Source organism: Salvelinus fontinalis, chromosome 42 (assembly GCF_029448725.1).
Source record: "Salvelinus fontinalis isolate EN_2023a chromosome 42, ASM2944872v1, whole genome shotgun sequence".
Lineage (NCBI taxonomy): Eukaryota > Metazoa > Chordata > Actinopteri > Salmoniformes > Salmonidae > Salvelinus > Salvelinus fontinalis.
Genome location: NC_074706.1, coordinates 13,084,403 through 13,097,667, shown reverse-complemented (window position 1 = coordinate 13,097,667; position 13,265 = coordinate 13,084,403). Strand labels below are relative to the sequence as shown.

The 13,265-nt window shown below is 48.1% G+C and overlaps 1 pseudogene; it reads left to right on the top strand.

Moving 5' to 3' along the window:
- The window catches only part of LOC129841078 (protocadherin-23-like), a 37,498-nt pseudogene extending 25,812 nt beyond the window's left edge, over nt 1–11,686 (top strand).
- Nucleotides 11,687–13,265: the final 1,579 nt, after the last annotated feature.

Genomic DNA, 13,265 nt, shown 5'->3' with positions numbered 1-13,265 from the left:
TATTTGCAGTGACCCTTCTTTTTCAAGACCTCTGCAATCCACCCTGGCATGCTGTCAATTAACTCCTGGGCCACATCCTGACTGATGGCAGCCCATTCTTGCATAATCAATGCTTGGAGTTTGTCAGAATTTGTGGGGTTTTGTTTGTCCACCCGCCTCTTGAGGATTGACCACAAGTTCTCAATGGGATTAAGGTCTGGGGAGTTTCCTGGCCATGAACCCAAAATATCAATGTTTTGTCTCCCGAGTCACTTAGTTATCACTTTTGCCTTATGGCAAGGTGCTCCATCATGCTGGAAAAGGCATTGTTCATCACCAAACTGTTCCTGGATGGTTGGGAGAAGTTGCTCTCGGAGGATGTGTTGGTACCATTCTTTATTCATGGATGTGTTCTTAGGCAAAATTGTGAGTGAGCCGACTCCCTTGGCTGAGAAGCAACCCCACACATGAATGGTCTCAGGATGCTTTACTGTTGGCATGACACAGGACTGATGGTAGTGCTCACCTTGTCTTCTCCGGACAAGCTTTTTTCCGGATGCCCCAAACAATCGGAAAGGGGATTCATCAGAGAAAATGACTTTACCCCAGTTCTCAGCAGTCCAATCCCTGTACCTTTTGCAGAATATCAGTCTGTCCCTGATGTTTTTCCTGGAGAGAAGTGGCTTCTTTGCTGCCCTTCTTGACACCAGGCCATCCTCCAAAAGTCTTTGCCTCACTGTGCGTGCAGATGCACTCACACCTGCCTGCTGCCATTCCTGAGCAAGCTCTGTACTGGTGGTGCCCCGATCCAGCAGCTGAATCAACTTTAGGAGGCGGTCCTGGCGCTTGCTGGACTTTCTTGGGCGCCCTGAAGCCTTCTTCACAACAATTGAACCGCTCTCCTTGAAGTTCTTGATGATCCGATAAATGGTTGATTTAGGTGTAATCTTACTGGCAGCAATATCCTTGCCTGTGAAGCCCTTTTTGTGCAAAGCAATGACGGCCCGTCTTTCCTTGCAGGTAACCATGATTGACAGAGGAAGAACAATGATTCCAAGCACCACCCTCCTTTTGAAGCTTCCAGTCTGTTATTCGAACTCAATCAGCATGACAGAGTGATCTCCAGCCTTGTCCTCGTCAACACTCACACCTGTGTTAACAAGAGAATCACTGACATGATGTCAGCTAGTCCTTTTGTGGCAGGGCTGAAATGCAGTGGAAATGTTTTTTGGGGGATTCAGTTAATTTGCATGGCAAAGAGGGACTTTGCAATTAATTGCAATTCATATGATCACTCTTCATAACATTCTGGAGTATATGCAAATTGCCATCATACAAACTGAGGCAGCAGACTTTGTGAAAATGTATATTTGTGTCATTCTCAAAACTTTTGGCCACGACTGTATAAGTGACATAAATAATTAGCCACACTTACTTTAGTTGGTGGATATTTACCTTATTGTTTCTCTGCAGTGAGAAAGTTCCATCGAAAGACTGTATAAGGGTGGATTGCAGTTCAGCGATGGCCAGTGTTAGGGGTGGACATATCTGGGGATATCAGCCAGAGTGGAATTGTAGCCCCATTTAAAAGCCCCATCATGTGATACGTGGAGACAGTTATCCTGTACGGCAGTCCTCTCTCATTTAGGTAATTTAGGCCTTGTCACATCTGTTTCCACCCTCGGGTTTAATAAAATATCTTGAATATTTTCAACACTCCTTCTCTTCCTCTCTGTTGAGTTCTCTCGCTTTCTCTATCGCTCCCTCTCTCTCATTCTCCCTCTTTCTTGTGCTCACTCCTTAGTCGCTCCCTCTGTCTCCCTCTCACGCTGTCCCTCTTCCTCACTCTCTCCTCCGCTCTCTCTCACCACCGCTCTCTCTCCCTCTTTCAATCTCTCTCTTTCTTGTTGTGTGGTTCACAGCCAGAGTCATAAAAGAACTCGGTCTACCCACTTTATGAAAGCAACATTATTCACCAGATTTGATTAATGTAGAGGCAAGGCTGGACGTTACAAGGGTACGTCCAAAATGGCACCTGATTCCCTACATAGTGCACTGCTTATAGGGAATAGGGTGCCATTTCCGACTCGGTCTCAGCTTTGTGGCTAGACGCATGTTCCACGGACTGTTTTTCTTTCTTGGCCTAGGGTCTTTTTCGTGTGCTTTCTCCCCCGCCTCATGCGAATACAATTACATCAAAAATATGCAATAATATTTTGTGATTTAATCTGCTTTCAGATGTGCATATGACGATATTTCAATCCATCAAATGTATTTATAAAGCCCTTTTTACATCAGCAGAAGTCAGTCGGGACTGAGTTTGAACAATTTAAATCTACTAAGGAAATGTAATCACAGGAAAGCCGCGATGTCTTGAAGCTGTGCCAGAATCGACCCGGTGATTGTGAAATACCAAGGGACGTCGGGCCAATTTTCCACTGGTACGGTCAGATGAAAACAAGGGGGGAAATTAACCCAGAAAAAAAATCTGTTTCATATCATATTTGGGGGAGGGGATGGGGGCAGTGTAAGATGTTGGTACAATGTACAGAAGCTGTGAAAGAAGTTCGTCTTCAGTTATGACTTTCAAAGGACAGTCTATTTCGTTAAGTTTAACCGGAGTGTCTTGACTTATCCCTCCAGGCGAGGACTATGGCGGGCGTTTCACCATCCATGCCACCACGGGCGCTGTCAGCACCACGCGGGCCCTCCACCAAGAGGAGCGGCCCAGCTACACCCTCTGCATCCAGGCCAGCGATGGCGGCCAACCCTCCCCCGTCAACTCCTTCACCCAGCTCCTGGTGCTCCTGCTGGACCGGACCGACAACAGTCCCTCGTTTCACCGCAAGAGTTACCGCGCTTCCTTGGCTGAGGAGGTGCTGCATCTGGAGGCCCGTGACCCGGACCAGGGCCCCAACTGCGAAGTGACATTCTCTCTGGCCGAGGACACCCTGGGGGCCTTCTTGGTAGAGCCCGCCACGGGCGTGATTTGGATCACCCGGCCGAATCACAGAGAGAGTATATATTCTATGCTCAGTATACTTTCAGGGCCGTGGCTACCGACGGCTGCGGCAGAGGTCCACGGAGGTATGTGGAGGACACCGACGTGCCTGTCTGCGTGGAGAACCACGTTGTCGGCTGGGTCGCCGTGGAGATGATCCCAAACAAGATTGTTGCCACAGTGACTGCAGTGGATGGCGACAGTGGTAAGAGCGGGACTGTGTGGTTTAGCTTGGTGGAAAACAACCCGTCCATTCATCAGAGTTTCTTGGGTGCTAAGCTGCAGGTGTTGGCTGCAGACCTGGGGAAGCCAGCTCTCACCTCTACCTGCCTGGTCCTTATTCACTTGAAGGGAGAGGACGAGCCACTGCACTTCACTGAGACGCTCTGCAAAGCAGTCATGGTGGAAAGCAGCAAAACTGGTACGGAAGAACATCAGTATATAGACAACTATTCAAGACAAGTGCATTGATATGTACCAGACCTGGTTTCAACTAGTATTTGTTTTCTATCAAAAACGTCCTTGATTGAACTTGGCTGCTTCAATGGAACCAATAGAATAATCCTAAAAGTGTCAACCCAGCCCATCTGGCGCTCCAGTCAGGCTCAATCCAACACTTAAGTCTGCTGTGTATGTTCAATACTTTATCCAAACTCTTTACTGGCGTCACTCTATTACGAGGGTCACCTGAACCCTTTGAGTTCAGGTGAGGGCTAGAAGCCATTGAGACTTATCTTCCATTGTTCCATCTCTTCTCCTTTCCCCTCCAGGCTTGTGGATGGGAAACGCGGTGGCCCACGACCGAACGGACGATGGACGGCGAATCGAGTACAGCATTTTCAACGGCACCGAGAACAGCGCCTTCACCATCAACCGACACACAGGTATGAACTGAACCTTTCCAATACTAAAAAACAATATTTATTGTGTGGTCCAGTGGTTAGTGTCACCATCCCCGGCACACATGTATACCAGAGTCAGCATGTGTTTAAATCCAGCTCAGTACCTTTTTGATTCACAATCTCTCCCACTTTTTCTGTCTCCTCTTCACTGTCCTAATCTTCAATAAGTACATTAAAACCCCAAAAGAACTTGTTCTCCTCTCCAAAATACTTCTCTGAAGCTGGAATCAAAGACATTGCTTAAGCTCCAGTGTGCTGGTTGGCATAAGCCAGCTAGGAGCCTTTCATTAGTTGCCTGCAGCAAGAACATCCGACATGCTTGTCTTTTCTTCCTTGGTCGTTTTTCGACGCCAGGGACACACCCAAGCCAGAACTTCCACCCATTGTGGTTACTACATGATTCCATATGTGTTATTTCATAGTTATTTCATTGTTTTGTGTCAAGAACTGCAACGCTGCTGGGTTTGTCACGCTCAACAGTTTTTGGTGTGTATCAGGAATATTCCACCACCCAAAGGACATCCAGGGAACTTGACATAACTGTGGAAGCATTGGGGTCAACAAGGGCCAGCCTCCCTGTGGAACGCTTTCGACACCTTGTAGAGTCCATGCCCTGAAGAATTGAGGTTGTGGCTGCAACTCAATATTAGGAAGGTGTTCAAAATGTTTGGTATGTGTCTATCTATACTGAACAAAAATATAAACGTCACAATTTCAACAATTTTACTGAGTTACAGTTCATATAAGGGAATCAGTCAATAGAAAAAAATGCATTAGAGCCTAATCTGTAGATTTCACAACTGGGCAGGGGCGCACCCACTGGGGAGCCAGGCCCAACCAATCAGAATGAGTTTTTCCCCAGAAAAGGGCTTTATTACAAACAGATATACTCCTCAGATTCATCAGCTGTCCGGGTGGCTGGTCTCAGACGATTCCGCGGGTGAAGAAACCGGATGTGGAGGTCCTGGGTTGGCGTGGTTACATGTGGTCTGCGGTTGTGAGGTCGGTTGGATGTACTGCCATATTCTCTCAAACAACTTTGGAGGCGGCTTATGGTAGAGAAATGAGCATTCAATTATCTGGCAACAGATCTGGTGGAATTTCCTGCAGTCAGCATGCCAATTGCACGCTCCCTCAACTTGAGACAAACTGTGGCATCGTTGTGTGACAAAACTGCACATTTTAGTGGCCTTTTATCCCCAGCACAACGTACACGTGTAATGATCATGCTGTTTAATCAGCTTCTTAATATGCCCCACCTGTCAAGTGGATGGATTATCTTGGTAAAGGAGAAATGCTCACTGAGAAGTAAACATATTTGTGCACAAAATTGTAGAGAAATAAGCTTTTTGTGCGAATGGAAAACTTCTGCGATTTTATTTCAGCTCATGAAACATGGGACCAACACATTGCATGTTGCGGTTTTTTATGTTTTTCTTAAGTGTATTTACAGTATATGTCTATCGATCTCTACGTCTTCTACCTACAATCGAGAAAATGCACATTTCATGATAAAAATGTTGATTCCAGATTCTATAAATAATGCAGAGTTGATTTATATTCCTCGTAATGTCATGCTGTGTGTTTCCTTTGACGGTCCCGCTGGCTACTCATAGTAATGTAATGGTGTTGTGTTCCCAGGTTGGTACTGCAGGCGTCAGACAGGGTTAGCCCTCTCCTAGCAGCACCGCCACCGTCCGGGTCCAGGTGGTGGTGGACATCAACGACAACAACCCCGCTATTCCCCCCATGGAGCCTGTGGTCATAGCAGAGAGTAAGACACCACCCCTCTCAAATGGTACCCCTTTCCTGTTACGGTGCGCTACTTTCGACCAGGGCTTATATTTTCTAATCACATAGTGTGTGTGTGTGTGTGTGTGTGTGTGTGTGTGTGTGTGTGTGTGTGTGTGTGTGTGTGTGTGTGTGTGTGTGGGTGTGGGGGTGTGGGGGTGTGTGTGTAAAGCATCTTCACAGTAGGCCAAGATTTGGGAGCTGGTGAAAGGATAAAGTCCCTCTGTAACAGTCCCGCGGGCTGTTGTGCCTGAGGCAAAGCTCTGTCCTTATGCCACCGTTCTGAAGGAGTGAAGATCACTTCCTCAGACAAATTTCTTGGGAGACAAGCCCACCCAGTGAGCAAAATGTGTTGAAATTGGTATTTCCAATCAAAAATACATATTTTCAATGTCTTTCCAATGTATTTTGCTCATAGGGCAGTTACCAGCCCAGCACTGACACACTGATTCAACAAACCAAGGTTTGTATGATTAGTTGAATCAGGTGTTATAGCAGAAGTCTGGGACAAAAGCCATTTTTATTGATTGAGGGGGATATCCAAGAGAATTGTTAACTTTAGAGAATGTTTCAGTTTAATTTGTAGTACTAAATACCTGTAGAGATTAAGTAGGACCCGTACACAAAACTGCTCTTCGGTTAAGGCCAGTACCCCCTATCAAGTGGTGTGCATTTAACTATATAGACTATTTGGTACTAAATACCTCTTACACTGTTATCTTGTTGGTCACTAGACCTCCCAGCGGGCTACATGGTGAGTGCCAGCTCAACTGTGACCTACAGTTTTTTGGACAATGCCAATGCCGCTGGGAGCTTCGCCATCAACCGCTACACGGGCGTGGTGACCCTGACGCAGATGCTGGACCGTGAGGAGCAGGCGGCGCACAGGCTGGCGGTGTGGGCCTCGGACTCCCTCCACCTGAGCACCTGGTAGGAGTCCTGGGAGGAGACGGGCACGTTGTCGTTGACATCCAGCACTTGAACCAGGACCTCGGCCTCTGACTCCCTCCACCTGACCACAGCCGAGGTCCAGGTTCAAGTGCTGGATGTCAACGACAACGTGCCCGTCTTCTCCCAGGACTCCTACCAGGTAGCTAGAGCTACAATCTGTCTTTTAATGATGGATTACAAGACAGTTATAGTTATGGAACACGAATCCCTCACCATACACACACACACACACACACACACACCTTGTGGTGAGAGGATTTGTATGTCAAGTTGGACAATGTCTGATCTATCCACGTGACACCATTGTACTCCCTCAATCTTCAGTGATGTCTTGTGACTCAAAGTCCTCCTCGAGATGTTTATAAATGTATGTATTTTTTCCTGGGAACTGACATAAGATGTCTGTTTGTTTTCACCCCCAGGGGAAGTTGCCAGAACTATCTCCTGCCAACATGTTGATCCTGACTGTGGCTGCAATGGACCGAGACTCTGGGCTTAACGGCAAACTCGGCTACAAACTCCTCTCGTCTCCTCTATACGGCTTCTACATACACCCAGACAACGGTAAGCACTATTAGATTTACCAATTAGATCCAAGTTAAATGATGTAAAACGCTACATGAATAGCTTTCAACAGAATTAGCCTGATCAGATAGTCAACTCGCCTGTTCTAATGATAAAATATTTATACTTTAGTATTTAGTGTTCTTTTAATTGAAGAGATTGGAGGGATAGAGAGAGAATGTGTCACTGTGAAAAATGTGTAGGCCGGATACCACCCTATGCCGAACTGGATACCACCCTACAGCCCTAACTGCTGTCCCATACAGTCCATTCTAAATACATTTTAGTCAAATTGAAGGGTAACAATGGAACTTATTTAGGCAAGAAGTCTGTAAAGTGCGAACTCTTAGCAGAGCCCACATGAAAATGTTTTTAATGGACCGGGACCATTCTCCCAAACATACCCAGAGTCGAAAGGACGAGTCAGTCAGAAATTCCAAGGCTGCATCTATATAGCTGCCACTAGGTCTTGAAGAAATAGGCCTAATCCTCCCGCGATGCTACAAAATGTGCTTCTCTTAATTCCTACGATTCAGCCTGTCAAAATGTAGCAGTAAAAGAAAAGTTACCGTCACGTGCTTTCCAAGGTTCAAGTCTTAAGGCTGTCTGGCAGCCCGTTTTTCATATTCATCTTTTATATTCCCTTTGTTTAAAATCTAATTTTTCCTAGCGCGGCAAGCTTATTTTCACTCGGTGCCAAGAAATGGGGGTTTGTGCCAACAGTAAGTATAGTGCCCAGTTCTACACATCAAGGGTTATCCAGAGTATTCACACTGTCAGTAGCCTCCGTTTGTCCATCCTTTCTCTTTTTACAGGCTTGGATGTGTGAACGAGTGCAGTGGAGGGGAGAGAGAGGAAAAAATAAAGGGTGAGTGGGAGAGATTGCTGATGAGAGGTCACTGATATACAGGTCTGCTTAAGAGCCGGGTCTGTTATCTCCCGTCTCCAGAAGCCCAGTTAAGACCTCGCTGCCTCCTTATTAAAGTCGCTGGCCCTCGAAAGTAACATCTGAGAAAAGTGTTCTCCATGTTTTGTGGTGCGAGTAACTAATGGGAAATGAAATTTGGATTGGCGTCAATATTAGAATTGAGCCTCTCGGAACCGTGTCTTAATCCTAACTCGAACCAGAAACTAGATACTGGCTTCTTCCTTTGTTTCCTCATATTTCCAACACTGAAATATGTTTTAACTTATGTGAATGTGTTTTAAGATGAGTTGCAATATTATAGGAGGCTGGGTAATATCCCAAATTTATGTGGCTATACAATAGTAGTCAATTCCATGTATTGAAAAATCTTGCTTGGGTTTTCAGTCTCCATTTTCTGTGCTCACATCAGTAAACTCATTTGATAGGTCAACATTCTCAAAAGAAACTTCAGCCAAAAGCCCACACAATGCATTTCTATAGAGAGCATTAAAGCCACCATCCTGAATTTGGGTTTCAGTCAAAAGGCAGCCCCGCCACTCTGTTTGCTATAAAGCTAAGGAATGGGGCTGGAGAAATGTAATCACTCTCAGATTCATAGACTGAGCTATGGATGAAACCCATGAGGTAGTGAGTGATCTTATTCTAAAGGTTTTGCGGTTGCCAGGTCTTCTTTGTAAAAAAAAAGTTTTAATCTCTAGGGACTTTCCTGGTTAAAGGGGCATTCCACCAACGTCGCTCTTTGATAGGCTGTTCTTTACCACAATAACAGCTAGAGAGTTGTGAGTTGTGTTGACAGTCAGCATGGTAAAGCTTCCCTCAGCAGCTGTAGACTGAGTGGACACCTGAAACACGCCCCTACATTAGACAATGCTAAAATATATAATTTTGAGTGTTTGTCTAATAATGACGATAATGTTTTTTATTTTTAAGCGCTTTTAAATTATGTATATGAATAAAGCAATATCTAAAAGACTTGCAGCACTTTCAGTTGATTAAAAACACTAGTAAGATGTTTTTCACTGTTTTCAAATCGGAGACTATGGCTAACTCCAAACCCATTTGTAGGGTCGGTGTTCACCAACAAGCCCCTGAAGTACGTCACCAATGGTAACGTGATCCAGCTCCTGGTTGAGGCCAGAGACTGGGGCGACCCAGTCCGCTCTACGGTCACCTCCGTGGACATTGTGGTCCTAGACACCAACGACCGCACCCCGCTCTTCCAGCATGACACCTACATGGTCAGTCCCACCGAGGATACCCCCGTCGGCACCACCCTGCTGACCCTCTGGGCAGAGGACCTGGACTGGGCATACGAAAACACCTACCTGGACTATGTCATTGCTAGTGGCAACGAGGACAGGAGGTTCTGTATAGAGGTAGGTGCAGTCCAAATGGAGAGCCAGCAGAGGACCGCTGGGAGTCTGGTTCTGTGCCAACCGCTGGACCGCGAAGCCACTGAAGGCTACATCTTGACAGTGACAGTTTGACCACGGCTCACCTCCACTACACAACTCGGTGGTCATGGCGGTGACCCTGGCGGACGACAACGCACCAGCTTTTGTCAGCGCAGAGTATCACGCTCAGGCCAGCGAGAGCAGCCCGGCGGGCAGCAGGTTGGTTCAGGTGACTGCCCAGGACCCTGACCGCGGAACCAATGGTCTGGTCCAGTATGACATCTCCGGCAACAGCAAGGGTCACGTCAGGCTAGACCATCACACCGGCGCCCTTGAGGTCAACCACAGTCTCGACTACGAGGAAGACTCCAAGTACACACTGACCATCCAGGCTTCCGATGGGGGCGAACCTGGAAACCGTAAAGTAGCTTTCACAGTGGTCTTCGACATGGTGTTGGACGAGAATGACAACTCGCCCTACTTCATCTTCCCCGTAGTCAACTGCTCGGTGCCGGAGAACCTTCCACCCCCACCTGTTCAATCCATGCCGTCGACTAAGACGCCGGGCCCTATGGTCAGCTCACCTACTCCATCCTGTCCTCCTGCTTCATGGACTATGGCAGTGGCAGCCCTGACAGGAAGGAGGCCTTTGCCATCAACAGCCTTGGGACATCCACACCCGACAGACCTTTGACTTCGAGTGGGAGAGCGACTACTGCTTCATGGTGGAGGCCAGGGACAAAGGCGAACAGGCGGCCACCGTGCGGGTCCAGGTGGCCATCGAAGGGGCGGACGAATTCAGTCCCGTCTTCACCCAGAGGCAGTACCGTTTCATCCTCCCGGAGAACGCCAAGGCGGGGCAGACGGTCGGCCATGTTAAGGCCATGGATCATGACGGAGGCCTGGATGGCGTGGTGGAGTACTCCCTTGTCAACCCCTCAGTTGTTCTCCATCAACAAAACAACAGGCGCAGTGTTCGTCTCGGGCCCAGTGTACCGCAAGAGAGGAGGTTTCTCCAACGAAGACGTGGTGGAGCTCTTGGTGACGGCCGGCAGTCCCAGAATGAATTCCAGATCCAGCACCAGCCTGGCACCAGTCAATATCTCCAGCTCGGCTGAAGCTCTGGTTGGGGTGGCCCTCGGTGTCCAGACAGTCACTCTGGGCGTGTCGCTGGCCATCTTCCTTCTTCTACTCGTCAACTTTGTGTCCCTTGTCCTGAGATACAAGACCAAAGAGGCCGCCGTCAAGAAGGCCGCTGCCCTCGCAGCCAACCTCAACACCGGCACGTTCGGCAGGACTGGCGGTGGCCAACAGAATCGGCATCGGCTTACGAGAGCTGAGGGCGCCCATCACCATCCGAGTGAAGAGGGAGATATCCCCCCCTATACGGAACTCTGACTCAAGCGGTCGCGGCTCGGCAGAAGGCAAGATGATCAACGAGTACCCGTGCCGCAAGAGGGCCGACTCTGCTCAGAGCGAGAGGGTCGCCGACTCTGGCGTGCCCAGGGACTCGGACCAGCTTTCCTGCCATTCAGAGGATGGAAACCCAGGGACGGTCGTAACCACGGTCTCCAACACATGTCTGGCCACAGGGATGCAGAGCTCTGAGAGCCTCCACACCTTCAAAGAGGAGGGGGGGATGCTGCCGCGGGTCAGGGTGAGAGACATGGAGGAGAGCATGAGGGGCTACGTCCCTCTGTGGATGGCTCCTTCAGCTGACTGTTGTCTGGAGGAGCAGCTCCGGGGCAGCTAAGGCTGGGACTACCTGCTGGACTGGGAGCCGCGTTACCAAACGCTGGCCTAGGTCTTCACCGACATCAGCCTGCTGCCCGACAAGGACCTCCAGGGGGGCCACGAGGGCCTGGCGTCTGAAGCCTGCTGCCTCATGCATCCGCCACACCTCATCACGAGCGTGGTGCAGCCAGGCCTCAGGGCTGTGCCCCCCCGGATGCCCCATACACACCCTGACCCGGAGGCCCTCCTACGCAAAATACTCTTACGCGCCCCTGGCCAGGAACATGGTGCTCACCCCGTTTACCATGACGCCCAGTTTCTCTCCCTCGCTGTCGGTTCTTACACTGCGGCCCCCAACGCCTCCCCGATGGTCTCAAAGACCGGGCTGGGGGTCTTCAGGCTAGACGCCGGCAGCCTCCAGGAGGGAGAAATACAGGTGTAAACTTGCAGACCTTTTTATATTGACTTTGAAAAATATTGTATTGTTCTCAAGCTTTTATTTATTCTTTTTTTATTTAACCTTTATTTAACCAGGTAGGCTAGTTGAGAACAAGTTCTCATTTGCAACTGCGACCTGGCCAAGATAAAGCATAGCAATTGGGCACATACAACAACACAGAGTTACACATGGAATAAACAAAACATACAGTCAATAATACAGTAGAAAAATAAGTCTATATACAATTTGAGCAAATGAGGTGAGATAAGGGGGGTAAAAGCAAAAAAAAGGCCATGGTGGCGAGGTAAATACAATATAGCAAGTAAAACACTGGAATGGTAGGTTTGCAATGGAAAGTGTGCAAAGTAGAAATAGAAATAATGGAGTGCAAAGGAGCAAAATAAATAAATAAATACATTAGGGGAAGAGGTATTGTAGTTGTTTGGGCTGAATTATAGATAGGCTATGTACATGTGCAGTAATATGTGAGCTGCTCTGACAGCTGGTGCTTAAAGCTAGTGAGGGAGATAAGTGTTTCCAGCTTCAGACATTTTTGCAGTTCGTTCCAGTCATTGGCAGCAGAGAACTGGAAGGAAAGACGACCAAAGGAGGAATTGGCTTTGGGGGTGACCAGTGAGATATACCTGCTGGAGCGCGTGCTACGAGTGGGTGCTGCTATGGTGACCAGTGAACTGAGATAAGGCGGGGCTTTACTTAGCAGAGACTTGTAGATAACCTGTAGCCAGTGGGTTTGGCGACGAGTATGAAGCGAGGGCCAACCAACGAGAGCGTACAGGTCGCAATGGTGGGTAGTGTATGGGGCTTTGGTGACAAAACGGATGGCACTGTGATATACTGCATCCAGTTTGTTGAGTAGAGTGTTGGAGGCTATTTTATAGATGACATCACCGAAGTCGAGGATCGGTAGGATGGTCAGTTTTACGAGGGTATGTTTGGCAGCATGAGTGAAGGATGCTTTGTTGCGATATAGGAAGCCGATTCTAGATTTAATTTTGGATTGGAGATGCTTAATGTGAGTCTGGAAGGAGAGTTTACAGTCTATCCAGACACCTAGGTATTTGTAGTTGTCCACGTATTCAGAGCCGTCCAGAGTAGTGATGCTGGACGGGCGAGCAGGTGCGGGCAGTGATCGGTTGAATAGCATGCATTTAGTTTTACTTGCGTTTAAGAGCAGTTGGAGGCCACGGAAGGAGAGTTGTATGGCATTGAAGCTTGTCTGGAGGTTAGTTAACACAGTGTCCAAAGAGAGGCCAGAAGTATACAGAATGGTGTCGTCTGCGTAGAGGTGTATCAGAGAATCACCAGCAGCAAGAGCAACATCATTGATGTATACAGAGAAGAGTGTCGGCCCGAGGATTGAAGCCTGTGGCACCCCCATAGAGACTGCCAGAGGTCCGGACAACAGGCCCTCCGATTTGACACACTGAACTCTATCAGAGAAGTAGTTGGTAAACCAGGCGAGGCAATCATTTGAAAAACCAAGGCTGTCAAGTCTGCCAATAAGAATGTGGTGATTGACAGAGTTGAAAGCCTTGGCCAGGTCGATGAATACGGCTGCGCA